Consider the following 17,661-nt stretch of genomic DNA (forward strand, 5'->3'; position numbering starts at 1 on the left):
CTCCACCTCACCCCATCCTCTCATCATCTATACCTCACCCAACCGTCTCATCATTTCCACCTCACCCCACTCACCCTCTCTTCCTCTCCACCTCACCCCATCCTCATCTATACCTCACCGAGCCGTCTCATCATCTCCACCTCACCCCACTCACCCTCTCCACCTCACCCCATCCTCTCATCATCTATACCTCACCGAGCCGTCTCATCATCTCCACCTCACCCCACTCACCCTCTCCACCTCACCCCATCCTCATCATCTATACCTCACCGAGCCAGCTCATCATCTCCACCTCACCCCACTCACCCTCTCCACCTCACCCCATCCTCTCATCATCTATACCTCACCGAGCCGTCTCATCATCTCCACCTCACCCCACTCACCTTCTCCACCTCACCCCATCCTCATCATCTATACCTCACCGAGCCAGCTCATCTCCACCTCACCCCACTCACCCTCTCCACCTCACCCCATCCTCTCATCATCTATACCTCATCCAACCATCTCATCCTCTCCACCTCACCCCACTCACCCTCTCTACCTCTCCACCTCACCTTCTCTTCCTCTCCACTTTACATCACCTTCTCTACCTCTCCACCTCACCTCACCTCTCATAACCGTCTCCTCCTCTCATAACCGCCTCCTCTCATAACCCTCTCATAACCCACTCCTCTCATAACCCACTCCTCTCATAACCCACTCCTCTCATAACCCACTCCTCTCATAACCCACTCCTCTCATAACCCTCTCATAACTCAATCATCTCATAATCCACTCCTCTCATAACCCACTCCTCATAACTCACTCCTCACATAACTCACTTCACAAATAAGACTCCTTACAGTCGGTAAGCATCCAAAATGAATCAGCTTCCCAATATGGCCGCCAAGCAACTTCCGCTAGCTTCAGCCGACAGCCGTCATTGGCTCTCCATATTATATACCTCCGTGTCCATGCTATCCATCGAAATCGAAGTTAAGTAATTGTTCCCATTTGTATTTTCGTTATAACTATTTATTTTATGGTGTATATATTGTCTCCCGACGAAGATTTTCGGTGCAAATCTTTCATACCTGTATTGAAAATCGTGTTAATTCGGGTCGTGTTTTGAGGCCTTGTAGTTGTACAGTGAACACTGTACAACCTTGAGGCTTTGTTTTTCTCTCAGCGGTCCGTGTTTTTGTGATCCAATAACTTTCGTTCTCTGTTTTCCCAATCTTTTCACCCCATAGCCCTCTTCCTTGTGTAAATCACAACTCAAAAAAATCCAAAAAAAAAACATTTCCTTCTCTGTTCTCATTCGTTTATTCATTCTTATTCGTTTGGTCGTTCGTTCTTCGACCACGTGTTTCTCCCCCATTTCCCCAGATAGATTGTCAAATTTCAACTCGTTATTTTATCATCCATGCGTTATTGTTTTGATTATAGTTACTTTTGGTTTGAATTTCCTGTAACTTGTAATTATTTAATCGTGTTCTGCTCCTCGTGTGCGGCCTTGTAGTTGTACCCCCGTCGGTGTTTGTTATCTTAATCGTGTTTTGCTTGGCTCTTAGTTTTTTTCCCTTCTACCCCGAACATAATACTCTGTCTAACGTTCTAAATCCCCACCTCCCCCCCCCCCACCCCCAAAAACCAAACAAACAAACAAAAAAAAAAAAAACATTTATTTTCCTTTCTCCACGTGTACTGTTGACTCATCCTGTATTTTCTGTCCAGGTGTGCTGTTCGCCCCGCCCCCATTAACTCCTTGCCATCCACCGTTTGCCCTTCACGTGACTCGTGGTGGTCCCTCTCGGCTCTCCCCCCCCCCCCCCCCGTTGGTATTTTTGTGCACATAAGATTGTTCACGGTTCTGTTTAAATATTATTTAAATATGTATAACCTTTCCCCTTCAGTGTTTTACTCAGTGGTATTTTACAACACGCTGTTTTTCTTCCTATTTAAAAGGCTTTTCTCAATTTCCTCTCCAACTCATTCCACCTCAAAAAAAAGAAATTCAATATCTTATACGTCTACGTCTCCCTCACTACATGGTCTAAATTCACATTCATTCCATCCCTCCTCCATCATTCTGAACCGGATTGCTAACTTGAAAATCACAACAAACCCAATTTGTTTTCAATGTTCGTCTTTCATTAATCATCCACTTTCTAAACTCCCCTCTTGCCCCTCCCATCCAAATCCCTCCCCTTGCACCTACACTCCTAAACTCCCCCCCTTGCCCCACCACTCTTAAACTCCCCCCCTACCCCTCCACTACTGAACTCCCCCCTTGCCCTTCCACTCCTGAACTCCCCCCTTGCCCTTCCCCTCCTAAACTCCCCCCTCACTCCTCCCCTTCAAAACTCCCCCCCAACCCCTCCCATTCAAATCTCCCCCCATACCATTCCTCTCCAATTCTCCCTCCTCCCCCCTCCTCCTCAAAGCTGCCTCCTCCCCACTTCGTCTCCCTTCTATCTCATACCTCCACCCCCCCCCCAACCTTCTTCTTTCCTCTGCCCCCCCTCAAACAACCCCTCTCTGTGCCTCATCCCTTCACCTTCAAACCTTTCATCCTCCTCATCCTTCCCTTTCTTGGAACTCTTCTGCAATCACTGACACACTAACAACTGCTCTCCCTACCTCCCGTTTTAATCTTTAATCTTACCCTACTCCTCCCCTCCCCTGTCCTGTACCCGATGCTCCCCCTCTCTCTTCATTAACGGTATGGACCTCAAACATCCGGGGCCTTCGCTCAAACCTGACTGATCTCTCCATGCAGGTTGCTTCTGACAATCCAGACTTGATCTGCTTAACAGAGACTTTCCTCCTTCAAGATGTCTCTGATTCCTTAATATCTCTTCCTGGTTACTCCCTCCTCCGGTATGATAGACCTGAGCCTCGGCCTGGTGGTGGGGTGGCTATCTTTATCAAAAACTCTCTTCCTCACTCTCCTTGCACTGCCCTCTCTCCTCCTCACCCCCAGGAGTACCTCTGGCTACGGCTTCCTCTCCGCTCCCACCTTTTGTTCATATGTGTTCTGTACCGTCCCCCAAACAGTGATGACTCCATCTACATTTCACTGTCTGACAACATGGACCAACTTCTATCCACTCATCCCAACTCTCTCTTCCTCATATGTGGTGACTTCAATTGTCATCATGCCACCTGGTTGGGTGTGGGTTCCTCTCTCACCAGTCATGGCACCTCAGCAAAGGACTTCTGTGACTCACTGGGATTGACACAATCTGTCAATTTCCCGACCCGGATCTCAGCCAATGGAGTATCTTCTCTTCTAGACTTGGTTATGACTAACTTCCCTGCTAATGTCTGCTGCTCTTCTTCTGCTCCAATCGGTTCTTCTGATCATGTGCTTGTCAAAGTGGACATCTCTCTGGCCATTCTCAGAGAGCCTCCTCAGCGTCGACGAGTCTGGCATTTCACTCAGGCCGACTGGGATGGTCTTCAAGCAGCCATCAATCGTCTGGATTGGTCTCCCATCTCCACTGCCTCTGACATCAATTCTTCCTGGGAATTCTTCCAAAGCAAACTGATCTCTCTCATGCACAGATTTATCCCATCTCGCCTTCAGTTGTCTTACCCTTCCTCCCGTCCATGGTACACTGAATCTCGTGGTGAGGCAGTTGCCCTGAAACAACTTGCCTTTGCCTCTTGGAAGGCTAATCCAACTGAAGGAAATCTCAGTTCCTTCCACCAAGCTCGGAACAAGTGTGTGTCTACCCTCAGGAGTGCCAGGAAGCACTATCTCTCCTCACTCAAGAATGAACTCTCAAACCTGTCTCCTTCCTCCAAATCCTGGTGGCGTCTGGTCAAATCCGTTTCTGGTGTTTGTTCCCCCTCCATCCCCTCCCTTACCTCAAATGGCCACACAGTTGACATCGCACGTGACAAAGCCGAATGCCTCAACTCTGTGTTTGCCTCAAAATCCTTAGTCCCAAACCCATCTCTCTCTGTTCCCACCTTTCCCAGTCGAACCAAACTGCTCCTGGACTCTGTGACCTTCTCTCCTGACAAGGTGGAGGAGTTTTTGTCAAACCTCGACTCTGATTCTGCAACTGGACCAGATGGCATCAGCCCACGGGTCCTAAAATCCTGCTCTGCCGCTCTATCTCACCCTCTCTCTGTTCTTTTCACCCTATCTTTTGCTCAAGGTCATCTGCCAGCATCCTGGAAATCAGCAAACATTACCGCTTTACACAAAAAAGGTGCAAAAACAGATCCTTGCAACTACAGACCAATCAGCCTGCTCCCAATTATCAGCAAAGTCATGGAATCCATCATTGCTTCGGATATGAAATCTTTCCTCTTCTCCAATGGCTTGATCTCTGATCATCAATTTGGTTTCAGACCAGGTCACTCTACTCTGGACATGCTGCTTCTGCTGTCTCAACAATGGATGGAGGTCCTCAATGCCAAACAGGATATCAGAGCTGTCTCCCTTGACATATCACGTGCCTTCCATACGGTCTGGCACCCAGCTCTGCTCACCAAACTCTCCTCCTATGGTATCCATGGAAATCTCCATGCATGGCTTGCGGACTTCCTCTCTGGTCGTAGTCAACGTGTGGCCCTGAATGGATTTCTCTCATCTCCCCTTCCCGTTCAGGCTGGAGTTCCCCAAGGCAGTGTGCTGGGCCCTGTGCTTTTTCTGGTCTTTATCAATGATCTCTCCGACTCTCTGGAAAATCCTCTGTATCTCTTTGCTGATGACTCCACTCTCTGCCGCTCCATTCCTCTTCCCTCAGATCGGCAGTCTGCAGCCTCCTCACTCTCTGAAGACCTGGACAAAATCACAGACTGGTCAAACATGTGGAACATGTCTTTCAATCCTGACAAATCTCACACTCTTACTATGTCTCTCCGAAAAGATCGACTGGACAACCCTCCCATCTACTTTCTCAACAATCCTCTCCAAGAAGTTCTGTCGCTCAAGCTTTTGGGTCTCACGATCTGCCATGATCTTTCTTGGGAAAACCACATTTCCAAGCTGGCCTCCAAAGCCAGTCGCCGACTGGGCATCCTCCGTCGTGCGAAGTCCTTCCTAGGCACACCTGAGCTCCTCACCACATATACAAGGCTTTCATCCGCAGCTCAATGGAATACTGTTCTCCCCTATGGGCTGGTGCTCCTGCCTCACACCTGGCTCGGCTTCACGCTGTTGAATCCAAAGCTTTCAGAATCATTGGAATCTCCCGCGATGAAGCTATCTCTGAGGGCCTTTCACTCACTCACCGCAGGCAGGTAGGTGGTCTTTCTGTCTTCTACCGACTCCTCTCCGGCCTTGCTCCCCCAGCTCTCTCTGTGCTCTGTCCCCCAAATATTCCTACAGGTCGCACAAGATCTGCCAGCCACCCTCTGATGGTTAAACTGCCGAAATCTCGGCTCTCTGCTCACCTTCACTCTTTCATTCCTCTTTTCGCCCGCCTCTGGAACAAACTCCCACACTCACTTCAATCACACTCCTCCCTCCAGGTCTTCAAAACAGCTGTTCACCACCATCTCTTATCTTCCCCCATCCAAAACCTTGATCTTTTCTACCCCCACTAATTCACCCCAGATCCACCTTGTTTGAAATTCCAACTTCTTTCCTGGAAGTCTTGGCAGTGTCCATATGTTTTATACCTCTCCCACCCCCCCCCCCTTCCCATGCCTCCCCCCCAAAGCCCTCTCCCTCCCACAGTTCTCTCGATGTCTCCATGTCTCTCGGTCCCTGCTCTCAAATGTTGTGTTTGTGTCCTTCCCCCTCTCTCCCCATCTTGTCTACCGCTCTCGATGCTATTTGTTTTGTGTGTCTGTTTGTCTTTCTGTGTGATTAATGTTCGCTCTTTCACGAGCCTCGATCTTGTATACAGAAAAAAAAAAGAAAGAAAATAAATAAATGATTAATAATGAAAATAAATAAATAATAATCATAAAAAAATTAAATTATTAATCAATTTGGTCAGAGAACACATAAACTACCACTATTTCATCAGAATCTGTAACTTAAAAAAAAAAAATTTTTTTGTCATTAATCGAATAATTAAATAATTAATCGATTAATTGATTAATTAATAAATCAAAAATATCCTTTGCAGCCAAATCACCTGGTCATTGGCATGTCCAAATGTCAGCTTCCTAACTCAAAAGGTGCCTGAGTTAATGGTCAGAAGAGAAAGGAAATTTGATTAATTAAATAAGTACTTAATTAATCGCTAATAATTAAATAACTCCTCAATTTATTGATGAATCAAAAACAAAAATACCGTTTTTGACAAAAGACTTGCTCACTATTGTGCCGAAATTTCAGCTTCCTAGCTCAAAGGATGGCTGAGATATCGCCCGGACAAACAAGAAAGAAAACAAGAAAGAAAACAAACAAGTACACATACATTCAAAGTACACCGCCCCATGCCAAATAATTAAATATGCTGCAGCGCGGCATTGCCGGGGCGCCTCCGGCGCCCGGCAATACCGCAGTGCAGCTCATTAAGGCTGCATTGGGAGGGAGAGGTGTACACTAATTGATTGATTAATTGTATAATTAAAATCAATAAAAGATTATCACAAAATATTTTCATAATCAATTGGCTAATCGCATAACTAAACCACTAGTGCTTCATCCGAAGATGTATCTTTTAGAAATTTAATTAAATAAGTCATTTATAAAAAATTAAATAATTAATTGATTACTCAATAAATAATTAATCGATTAATCAATAAATAATTAATAGATGAAATGATTAATCAATAAATCAAAAATATCCTTGATAGCCACATCACTTGGTCACTTATGTCCAAATATTAGCTTCCCAGCTCAAAAGGTGCCTGAGATATTGGCCAAATGAGAAAGAAAATAAATAAATGATTAATAATGAAAATAAATAAATAATAATCATAAAAAAATTAAATTGGTAATCAATTTGGTCAGAGAACACATAAACTACCACTATTTCATCAGAATCTGTAACTTAAAAAAAAAAATTTTTTGGGTCATTAATCGAATAATTAAATAATTAATCGATTAATTGATTAATTAATAAATCAAAAATATCCTTTGCAGCCAAATCACCTGGTCATTGGCATGTCCAAATATCAGCTTCCTAACTCAAAAGGTGCCTGAGTTAATAATGGTCAGAAGAGAAATGAAATTTAATTAATTAAATAAGTACTTAATTAAACGCTAATAATTAAATAACTCCTCAATTAATTGATTATTCAAAAAACAAAAAATACCGTATTTGACAAAGGACTTGCTCACGACTGTTGCCGAAATTTCAGCTTCCTAGCTCAAAGGATGGCTGAGATATCGCCCGGACAACCAAGAAAGAAAACAAACAAACAAGAAACCAGAGTGAAAACTGAGTACTCTCTTTCAGCGTGCGTCACTGCCGAGCCCCCTTTGGTGCCCGGCAATGACGATTTGCAATGCCTGGAGATGGCATAGGAAAGGAGTGGTGTACAATACTTTTTGAAGTAAAATAGCAAAATTATATAAAAGTATATGGAAGGAGCACACAAACAACAACAACAACAACAACAACAACAACACCAACAACACCAATTACCTATTATGAACGAGTATAAAAACAATAACGTATTTTCACGACTTTTACTTCATTTTGCGTCCTCCTTGACACTATCAGATATACATGCAATACGTTTGTGAAGTACATCATGCGGTCTTTTAATGGAACCCATCAGCAAAGCGACCAGAGGCACGTCTATTACTAATAAGTATGGACGTGTTAAGATGAGGTTTGAAATCTGCAGCTGCTGTTTGCCTCACCACTTGCGAACTCTAAATTATAATTAACTTTATTATTCAAAATGAGTTGAGTTTGAAAAACTGATACCACCTCACCATGAATGCAAAATGTTATTTTGGTACAGACCATGATGGATTGTCTCATTATCCCATTAGTTGCATAAATGAGACATTTAAGGTTCTAAATAAATAAAATATTAAAGGTTTGCATGGTGACAATCTTTGCACTATTGTCCGTTATACTGCATGCAGGGTTACATGTTAGACCATCTTGATACACCATGACAGAGGACAGTAATGAGTTTGGAGTCAAAACTATGTCACATTTCAATATGTTACACTGTTTGGGGTTCATCAAAAGTTTGTAATTACCTTAAATTATTGTCTTTTTAACTTAATTGGTAATCCCAGGGTGCGGTTCAACCTACCCCCCTTGCAAGGTGCAATGTACACTGCACATAGGGCATGCTGAACCTCTTGGGATTTTTTTTAAACATCAAAATTGACCGTTATGGGAAAATGCTGACTAATGTTGCCTCTGGCAGAATTTAACTTGAAGTCAAAACATGTTTTTCACCCACAATAAAAGTTTTGTTTGATTTATTTGAAATTTCAGGTGAAGAGCCAAATGTTATAAACTTGTTCAAGGTGCCCCGCTTTTCCCGCTTCTGTAAAGTACACAGGCGTGAATGAGCTGTTAAATGAGACTTAGGAAGGAGAAGAAGAGGTAATGATTATAAGGGATGAAAAACTCCAGGGGGAGATTATGTGCATCTTTGGGTATGGAAGGAGTTTTTTTTATCTGTGTGCCTGTGTCTGCCTGTGTGTGTGTGTGTGTGTGTGTGTGTGTGTGTGTGTGTGTGTGTGTGTGTGTGTGTGTGTGTGTGTGTGTGTGTGTGTGTGTGTGTGTGTGTGTGTGTGTGTGTGTGTGTGTGTGTCGCCACTTTTATCAGAGATGGCTGTACGGATGTTCGTTAAACTTTCAGAGATTCATCAGTGAGTGTCACGGAGTGTTTTCAGCCAAAATAAACGTGAACATTTTGAAAAAAAAGTTTTTTTGGGGGGATTTTATACAATTGCTCTGCAGGGCCTGAGCCTTTGTAGCGATGTGAAAAGTAATATGTAATTATCCCCGATAAGTGTGTGTGTGAGTGTGTGAGTGTGATGCTCTATTATTAAATATAAATTTTCCTTAGTCGGTGTTGGAAAGTGTTTTAGGCAAAACAAAAAAATAGGAAAACCCCCCAAATTATGCAGGACACAGTGGTCCATCAAAAGCAGCCGTATTTTTCTATCCTGTGTTTGCTTTAATTCAAAGGAGATTTATATTCCTGGAAATGAATCGTCAGGTATGAGGACATGGACATCTCTCCAAGCAGTTGTTTTATTTTAATGGGCGCTTGACTGTGCATTGAAATATGTTACTCGCATGATCGGTGAACAGGAAGCAAATAGCACAAGAAGAAACTCTTTTCTGGTCACTTTCCTACCTTCCAGCATTATTCGATGTTTAATAACAAATCCATGCCATTTGATCACACAATATATGTGGAATGACAAAAAGATTATATTACTGATTTTTTTGTCATTAATACAACTTAATTGTAGAAATGTATGCCAACACTTATCATACAAATCCATAGTTTGTGTATACAATAGTTCATAAAGACCTAATCCGTGATTCTCGATGTCTTCTTGTTTCCACAGCCCTGCGGAGACAAGCTGGTTACCTTTTTCAGGGAAAATGCCAAAATCATTGGAGGAATTGTGGCGGGCATCTGTGCTATTGAGGTTTGTCTTCACTCTTCAGGATGGGTTTAAGGAGATATAATAGGATGGAACTTGTCAGATGAGCAATATATTTTCAATCTTTCTCTTTTCAATACATGAGGTCAGGAGTCAGGGCTCACCTTTTCTTTCATGTACATCACATGGCTGCGAGTATCATGATGCAGTGCCCCTTATACGTTAGAGAAGGAATGTGGAATTTGCTCAGGCTCGATAGCTCGCCTACTGTTCACCAAGGACACCATGGGATCCTTAACGTCCACCAATCGTTGCTGGAAGATGGGACGCCCACTTTTAACATCCGTCCAAGGGATTATTCTTTGGTCAGAGCTTGAGATTTAAAATCTTTGGGTTAAAAATGTGCTTTTGGTTTTAAAAAACGGGATACTGCATCAGCGGCACTGCCACGCTCCCAGCAATGATGCAACCAGCAGCCAGCCACAGGCAGCAGAGGAAATAGCAATAATTTATCTGAAGCAATTTGTCATCCTCTGATCTACAGTCTATCAGGCTCAACCTGGTTTGATAAGTAAAAGCAAATTTCACTCAACTCTGTTACTGTACTCCCACCATTGTCGTCTTTTAATCTGACACTTCATCACAACCTCTGGTTGTCTCCCATACCCACCCACAGGGCTAACATCTCCACCTATTTCCCTTATTCTTCCATTACACGATGTTAACTTTCCAGTTTGACATTTGTATAAATGTGGAATTTATATAAATAAAACAGGACATTTTTTAAATGTGAGAAAATGAAATACCGATTACATCAATGAACAGTATTAAATAAATAAATTGATATATGTGGGAACATTCCATGCCCTGACCAGGAATGGAACCCAGGTCCTCTGGAAAACCTAATGGTTGGTGGACCTTTTTTCCAGAGAACCTGGGTTCGATTCCTGGTGTGGGCATGTAATGTTCCCACATACAGTCACGTGAAAAAGTAAGTACACCCCATGTAAAATTTTGACTTTTTCAACATACAGCTATTTGATCTTCACTTCAACAATATTGATAGATAAAGGTGATATAATATAACAAATATCATGAAACATTTACATTTTGTAGTCCATTGTATAATTTAAATAAACATAAATGCAAATTTCGCATGTGGAAAAAGTAAGTACACCACTACATTTATCACTACTTCAAAGACCTAAAATTAGAATCAGGTGCACCAGCTCAGGTGAAAATGATTAGAACATCGTTAGAGAAGATCTTGGAGGAACCTGTCTTATTTAAACCTCAGACATTTAGTTTGGTTTGCTCTTTGTTGTTGAAGTGTGCGGCGTCACCATGGCTAGATCAAAAGAGCTCTCTGAGGCCTTCAGAAAGAAGGTTATAGATGCCTACGCATCTGGGAAGGGATTTAAAAAGATCTCCAAACAATTTGAAATCAATCATTCCACTGTCCGGAAGATCATCTACAAGTGGAGAAGATTCCAAACAACTGCCAACTTGTTCAGGCCAGGCCGCCCCAGCAAGTTCAGCCCGAGAGCAGACCGTAAGATGCTGAAAGAAGTCTCAAAGAACCCCAGAATGTCATCACGGGACCTACAGGTAGCTCTTGCCACTGTTGATGTCAAAGTGCACAGGTCTACCATTAGAAAGAGGCTGCACAAATTTGATCCACATGGGAGGTGTGCCAGGAGGAAACCTTTGCTGTCCAGAACATCAGGGCAAGACTAAAGTTTGCAAATGAACATCAAGGCGAAGACCAGCACTTCTGGACCAATGTGCTCTGGACAGATGAGTCAAAGGTAGAGCTATTTGGCCACAGTACCAGAAGACATGTTTGGCGAAAACCAAAGACAGAATTTGACCACAAGAACCTGATACCAACTGCAAAGCATGGTGGTGGAAATATTATGGTTTGGGGCAGCTTTGCTGCATCAGGGCCTGGGCAGCTCACCATCATAGAATCCACGATGAATTCTTCATTATACCAGAGGGTGCTTGAGGATAATGTGAGGCCATCTGTCGGAGAGTTGAAGCTCAACCAAAGGTGGACCTTGCAACATGACAATGACCCTAAACATACCAGTAAATCTACCAAGGAATGGCTGAAACGAAAGAAATGGAGGATTCTGGAATGGCCAAGTCAAAGCCTGGATCTAAATCCCATCGAGATGTTGTGGGGGGATTTGAAACGAGCTGTGCATGCAAGAAACCCCTCAAACCGCATAGCTGAAAGAATTCTGCATGGAGGAGTGGGCAAAAATTTCTCCCAGTCGATGTGAGAGACTGGAAGACAGTTATAAGAAATGCCTACTTGAGGTTGTTTCTGCCAAAGGGGGCAATACCACCTATTGGAGCCAACGTTGTACTTACTTTTTCCACATGCGAAATTTGCATTTATGTTTATTTAAATTATACAATGGACTACAAAATGCAAATGTTTCATGGTTTTTTTTGTTTTTTTTTGTATACTGAATCGAGGCTCGTGAAAGAGCTGACATTTACTTCACAAACAAATCAACCAGACAAACAAAATATATAAAAAGAGGGAGCCGAAGACAAGAGAATGGGAAGCACACAAACACTTGAGAGCACACAACATTTAAGAGCAGGGAGATGTGTGGGAGGGAGAGGGCTTGGGGGAAGGAGGCGTGGGAAGGGGGGGGGGGGGGTGGGAGAAGTATAAAACACAAGGACACCAAGGACCTCCAGGACAGAAGTTGGTATTTCAAAAAGTGTATTTGGGGTGAAATTATCGGGGATAGAAAATATCAAGGTTTTGGATGGGGGAAGATAAGAGATGGTGGTGAACAGCTGTTTTAAAGACCTGGAGGGTGGAGTGGGATTGAAGAGAGTGAGGGAGTTTGTTCCAGAGGCGGGAGAAAAGAGGAATGAAGGAGTGAAGGTGAGCAGAGAGTCTTGATTTTGGCAGTTTAACCATAAGAGGGTTACAAGCAGATCTTGTGCGACCTGTAGGAATATTTGCGGGACAGAGCCCAGAGAGAGCTGGGGGGGCAAGGCCAGAGAGGAGTCGGTAGAAGACGGAAAGACCACCAACCTGCCTGCGGTGAGTGAGTGAGGGGCCCTTGGAGTTAGCTTAATCGCGGGAGATTCCAATGATTCTGAATGCTTTGCTTTCAACAGCATGAAGACGAGCTAGGTGTGAGGCAGGAGCACCAGCCCAGAGGGGAGAACAGTATTCCATTGAGCTGCGGATGAAAGCCTTGTACGTGGTGAGGAGCTCAGGTGTGCCAAGGAAGGACTTCGCACGACGGAGGATGCCCAGTCGGCGACTGGCTTTGGAGGCCAGATTTGAAATGTGGTTTTCCCAGGAAAGATCATGGCAGATAGTGAGACCCAAAAGTTTGAGTGACAGAACTTCTTGGAGAGGATTATTCAGAAAGTAGATGGGAGGGTTGTCCAGTCGGTCTTTTCGGAGAGACATCGTAAGAGTGTGAGATTTGTCAGGATTGAAAGACATGTTCCACTTGTTTGCCCAGTCTGTGATTTTGTCCAGGTCTGCAGAGAGTGAGGAGGCTGCAGACTGCCGATCTGAGGGATGAAGAATGGAGCGACACAGAGTAGAGTCATCAGCAAAGAGACAGAGAGGATTTTCAAGAGAGTCGGCGAGATCATTGATGAAGACCAGAAAAAGCACAGGGCCCAGAACACTGCCTTAGGGAACTCCAGCCTGAACAGGAAGAGGAGATGAGAGAAACCCATTCAGGGCCACACGTTGACTACGACTAGAGAGGAAGTCCGCCAACCATGCGTGGAGATTTCCATGGATACCAACAGAGGAGAGTTTGGTGAGCAGAGCGGGGTGCCAGACCGTATCGAAGGCACGTGATATGTCAAGGGAGACAGCTCTAATTTCCTGTTTGGCATTGAGGACCTCCATCCATTGCTGAGAAAGCAGTAGCAGCATGTCCAGAGTAGAGTGACCAGGTCTGAAACCAAATTGATGATCAGAGATCAAGCCATTGGAGAAGAGGAAAGATTTCATATCTGAAACAATGATGGATTCCATGACTTTACTGATAATTGAGAGAAGGCTGATTGGTCTGTAGTTGCTGGGATCTGTTTTTGCACCTTTTTTGTGCAAAGCGGTGATGTTGGCAGATTTCCAAGCAGATGGCAGATGACCTTGGGCAAAAGAGAGTGTGAAGAGAACAGAGAGAGGGAGTGAAAGAGCGGAAGAACAAGCTTTTAGGACCCGTGGGCTGATGCCGTCAGGTCCAGTTGCAGAATCAGAGTCGAGGGTTGAGAGAAACTTTTCCACCTTGTCAGGAGGAAAGGACACAGAGTCCAGGAGCAGCTGGGTACGACTGGGTATGGTGGGTACAGAGAGGGATGGGTTTGGGACACAAGATTTAGAGGCAAACACAGAGTTGAGGCATTCAGCTTTTTCACGCGCGGAGTCAGCCGTGTGGCCGTTTGAGGTGAGGGAGGGGATGGAGGGGGAACAAACACCAGAAACAGATTTGACCAGACGCCACCAGGATTTGGAAGAGGGAGATAGATAAGAGAGTTCTGTCCTGAGAACGGAGAGATATTGTTTCCTGGCTCTCCTGAGGGTGGACACACACTTGTTTCGGGCTTTGTGAAAGGAAATGAGATTTCCTTCCGTTGGATTTGCTTTCCAGGAGACAAAAGCAAGTTGTTTCTGGGCAATAGCCTCACCACAAGATTCCGTGTACCATGGACGGGAGGAAGGGTATGACAACTGAAGACGAGATGGGATAAACCAAAATCTCTTTTCTCCCGCCTCTGGAACAAACTCCCTCACTCCCTTCAATCCCACTCCTCCCTCCAGGTCTTTAAAACAGCTGTTCACCACCATCTCTTATCTTCCCCCATCCTTTACATAACCCTGGTGTTGGGCTAGTGGCTAGGGTGTCAGCTTAGGATCCTAGGATCCTGGGTTCGAATCCCGGTCGATCGCTGAATTAACGCCAGGGGGGTTGACTCAGCCTGTCATCCTTCCGAGGTCGGCTAATTGAGGACTAGTTCACTGGTAATTCCCTGTTTGTCGTTAAAGGCGGCAAAAAGGGTTGGCGTCAGGAAGGGCATCCGGCCGCAAAACATTGCTTCAAAAAGGGGACCGAAAAACAACAACAACCACGGTTCCCGAAAAAGGCCAACCCCCGCTTGCGGGGAAAAATGGCCTCTAAAGGTGGTTATTATATTATCATCCAAAACCTTGATCTTTTCTACCCCCGCTAATTCACCCCAGATCCACCTTGTTTGAAATTCCAACTTCTTTCCTGGAAGTCCTGGCCGTGTCCATATGTGTTTTATACCTCTCCCACACCCCCCCCCTTCCCATGCCCCCGCCCCCCAAAGCCCTCGCCCTCTCTCAGATCTCTCGATGTCTCCATGTCTCTCGGTCCCTGCTCTCAAATGTTGTGTTTGTGTCCTTCCCCCTCTCTCCCCATCTTGTCTACCGCTCCCGATGTTATATGTTTTTGTGTCGGTTTGTCTTTCTGTGTGATTAATGTTCGCTCTTTCACGAGCCTCGATCTTGTATACAAAAAAATATATATATATATCTGTGCATGAGAGAGAGAGCAATTTACTTTGGAAGAATTCCCAGGATGAGTTGATGTCAGAGGCAGTAGAGATGGGAGACCAGTCCAGATGTTTTGTTATATTATATCTTATATGTTATATTATATGTTATATATTATTATATGTTATATTATATCATTATTATACGTTATATGTTATATGTTATATTATATTTGTTATGTTATATCACCTTTATCTATCAATATTGTGGAAATGAAGATCAAATAGCTGTATGTTGAAATATGTTGAAAAAGTCAAAACTTTACATGGGGTGTACTTACTTTTTCACGTGACTGTATATCGATTTAAAACACTGCTTAATAAAATCTTGTTTCTGTTGCAGATCCTGGCCATGATCATTGCCCTGGTGGTTGCCTGCAACTCGCAGGATGAAATGAAAGCATGAAGGAAAGTCCAATGGGATGAGCACTTGCTTCATTTTCAAATTGAAATCAACACGATATCACACAAAATATTAGCTCGTTTAATGAATATAGATCAATATTTTTGGTAGTTGTTGAAAATATAGTCAGGGTGAGGTAAATTAAAGCTGGTTGTCTTGAATAATAATGGCATTATTGTTGCTGTCATAATATTTTGTGTATGCTGCATTGGATAGCATACCTTAGTAGTTTATGGCAGAACTCTAATCAATCATCGGTAATATCCATCTTTGATGATTCGTGTCATCCGGTTATCTGCAAATTAGGATTATCATCATTTTCTGCAATGCTGCTTTTCATGTTTTACGTTTCTTTCAATGTACAGGTTGTAGAAATGTTTCACTCGATTGTTTAATCCATCAAATTTGACTGCCATTGTTGGAGGTAAAATAACTTATTTCTTCAAGATCATCAAAACTTAAATAATGAAATGGAATCTGCGATGTGAGGCAAACATTGGAGTAAGATATGAGAGTGGATTCCTAAGCTGAGCCAATTAGACTGCCTGGTGGAGGTGACAACGGGAAAGAGAATACAAGGACCCTCCGAGGGTATCAAATGCATGATGGTGAAGAAGAATATACTCCAGCCTATTTCCCATGCATTTAAATTTTTTATTTATCATTGAAAGGTTTTATTTGTTTGCTATATTCAGGCTATATAAGCATTTGTAGTGTCGTTGTAAGGCTTTATTGTGGTTGTAATTGCATATGTATCTTTTCCGTACCTGGCGACAGTTAACACTTGCGTACTCGGTATACAGTACTTGGATATTGCTGTGTACTTGGAGCATGGGTTGTGCATTTAATGACAAATGACAGTAACCAATCACAATTCAGCATGTAAATTGTTAATGTATACACGTGCACAAATTTAATAAATTTATATGGACCACACCAACTTCAACCTGGTGGTTTGTTCTCATTTGTTTTATACTTTAAGGCATGCTGGATGCTGTCCGCATCCAATCCTTCTGCCTGGCTCCAGTTAGGTGGTCCTTCTGCCTGCCTGGCTCCTGGCTCCAAAACCAATAATCTACCAGCAGAACAGGACCTCGATCCTCAATGTTGGTACAATAATGTTAAAACTTAAACTCAGCTTTGGGGGACCTCATAGGAGGGATACCATCTTCCCAAAAACACCCAAATGTAGTTGGTTTTAGTGATGAAACAATCGATTCAAGAGCACCTGTTTTGATTGGCATGACGACCAGATGTTCAAGCAATACACTTCACACCAGTGCAGTATTAAAATTGCTTTATTTTAGGACAGGATTATTTTATGAGGTAGGACAGGAGAGCCAGTTGAACTTCTTTTTTGAACGATGCCTTAATTTTGTAAATATTTTCAAGTGCTTGGGTAATGGGTATAGTACTTGGGTACTTGATCTGGGCAAGGTTTTGTCCTACCACACGTTGGCAACGACATCCGTTTTTGAGGCCACCAAAGGTGCGATGAAGTGTATATTGGGATGTGGGGTCAGACAGTGCTGCCACCGGCCACTTCATCGTGGGAGTGGCAAAGCGTACGTTCGTGACGGTGACGTCATTTCGTGCGCACATTAGGATGGAGAATGAAATTATATTTATATATATCTATATATATATATATATATATATATATATATATATATATATACACACATATATACACACATATATACACACATATATACACACATATATACACACATATATATATATATATATATATACATACACACATACATATATATATATAGCTTCCGCTATATACACAAAGCTTCCGCTTCCAGTCCGGTATGAAGAGGACGCAGGCGTCACATGCTCGCCGCTTCTTCGACCGGGCCACTGTCAGTTGCTTTCTTTTTTGGTGGTCGTGCGGATTTTTTGGCCATTGAGTCTGCCCTCTGCATAGCCCCGGCTCTGCTCCCTGCTTCGCCTGCCCGGCTCCTTCGCCTGCTCGCTGTTTCCTCGGGCACGCTCTCGTGGGTTGTGACCATCGCAGCGGTTTGGTGGCGGTTTCCCGCCGTGATCTAGATTTGTAGCGGCGGCGATCGATTGCCGCTGCATTTGCCGCTTTGCCGTGATCAACCTTGGCCTCGTGATCGTCTCTTTGCTCCTGCCTGCCCTCTGCTTGGTCCCGGCTCTGCTCCTGGCTTCACCTACC

The 17,661-nt window shown here is 43.6% G+C and overlaps 1 long non-coding RNA gene across 1 annotated transcript; it reads left to right on the forward strand.

The window, feature by feature from the left end:
• The first annotated feature begins 8,934 nt into the window (after positions 1-8,934).
• LOC137419490 (uncharacterized) lies at positions 8,935-16,419 on the forward strand. Its single transcript, XR_010982901.2, has 2 exons — positions 8,935-9,538; positions 15,414-16,419. It is a non-coding gene; the product is annotated as an uncharacterized LOC137419490 (long non-coding RNA).
• The last annotated feature ends 1,242 nt before the right edge of the window (positions 16,420-17,661 follow it).

Source organism: Myxine glutinosa, chromosome 1 (genome assembly GCF_964187855.1).
Source record: "Myxine glutinosa chromosome 1, kmMyxGlut1.1, whole genome shotgun sequence".
In the NCBI taxonomy this organism is placed as follows: domain Eukaryota; kingdom Metazoa; phylum Chordata; class Myxini; order Myxiniformes; family Myxinidae; genus Myxine; species Myxine glutinosa.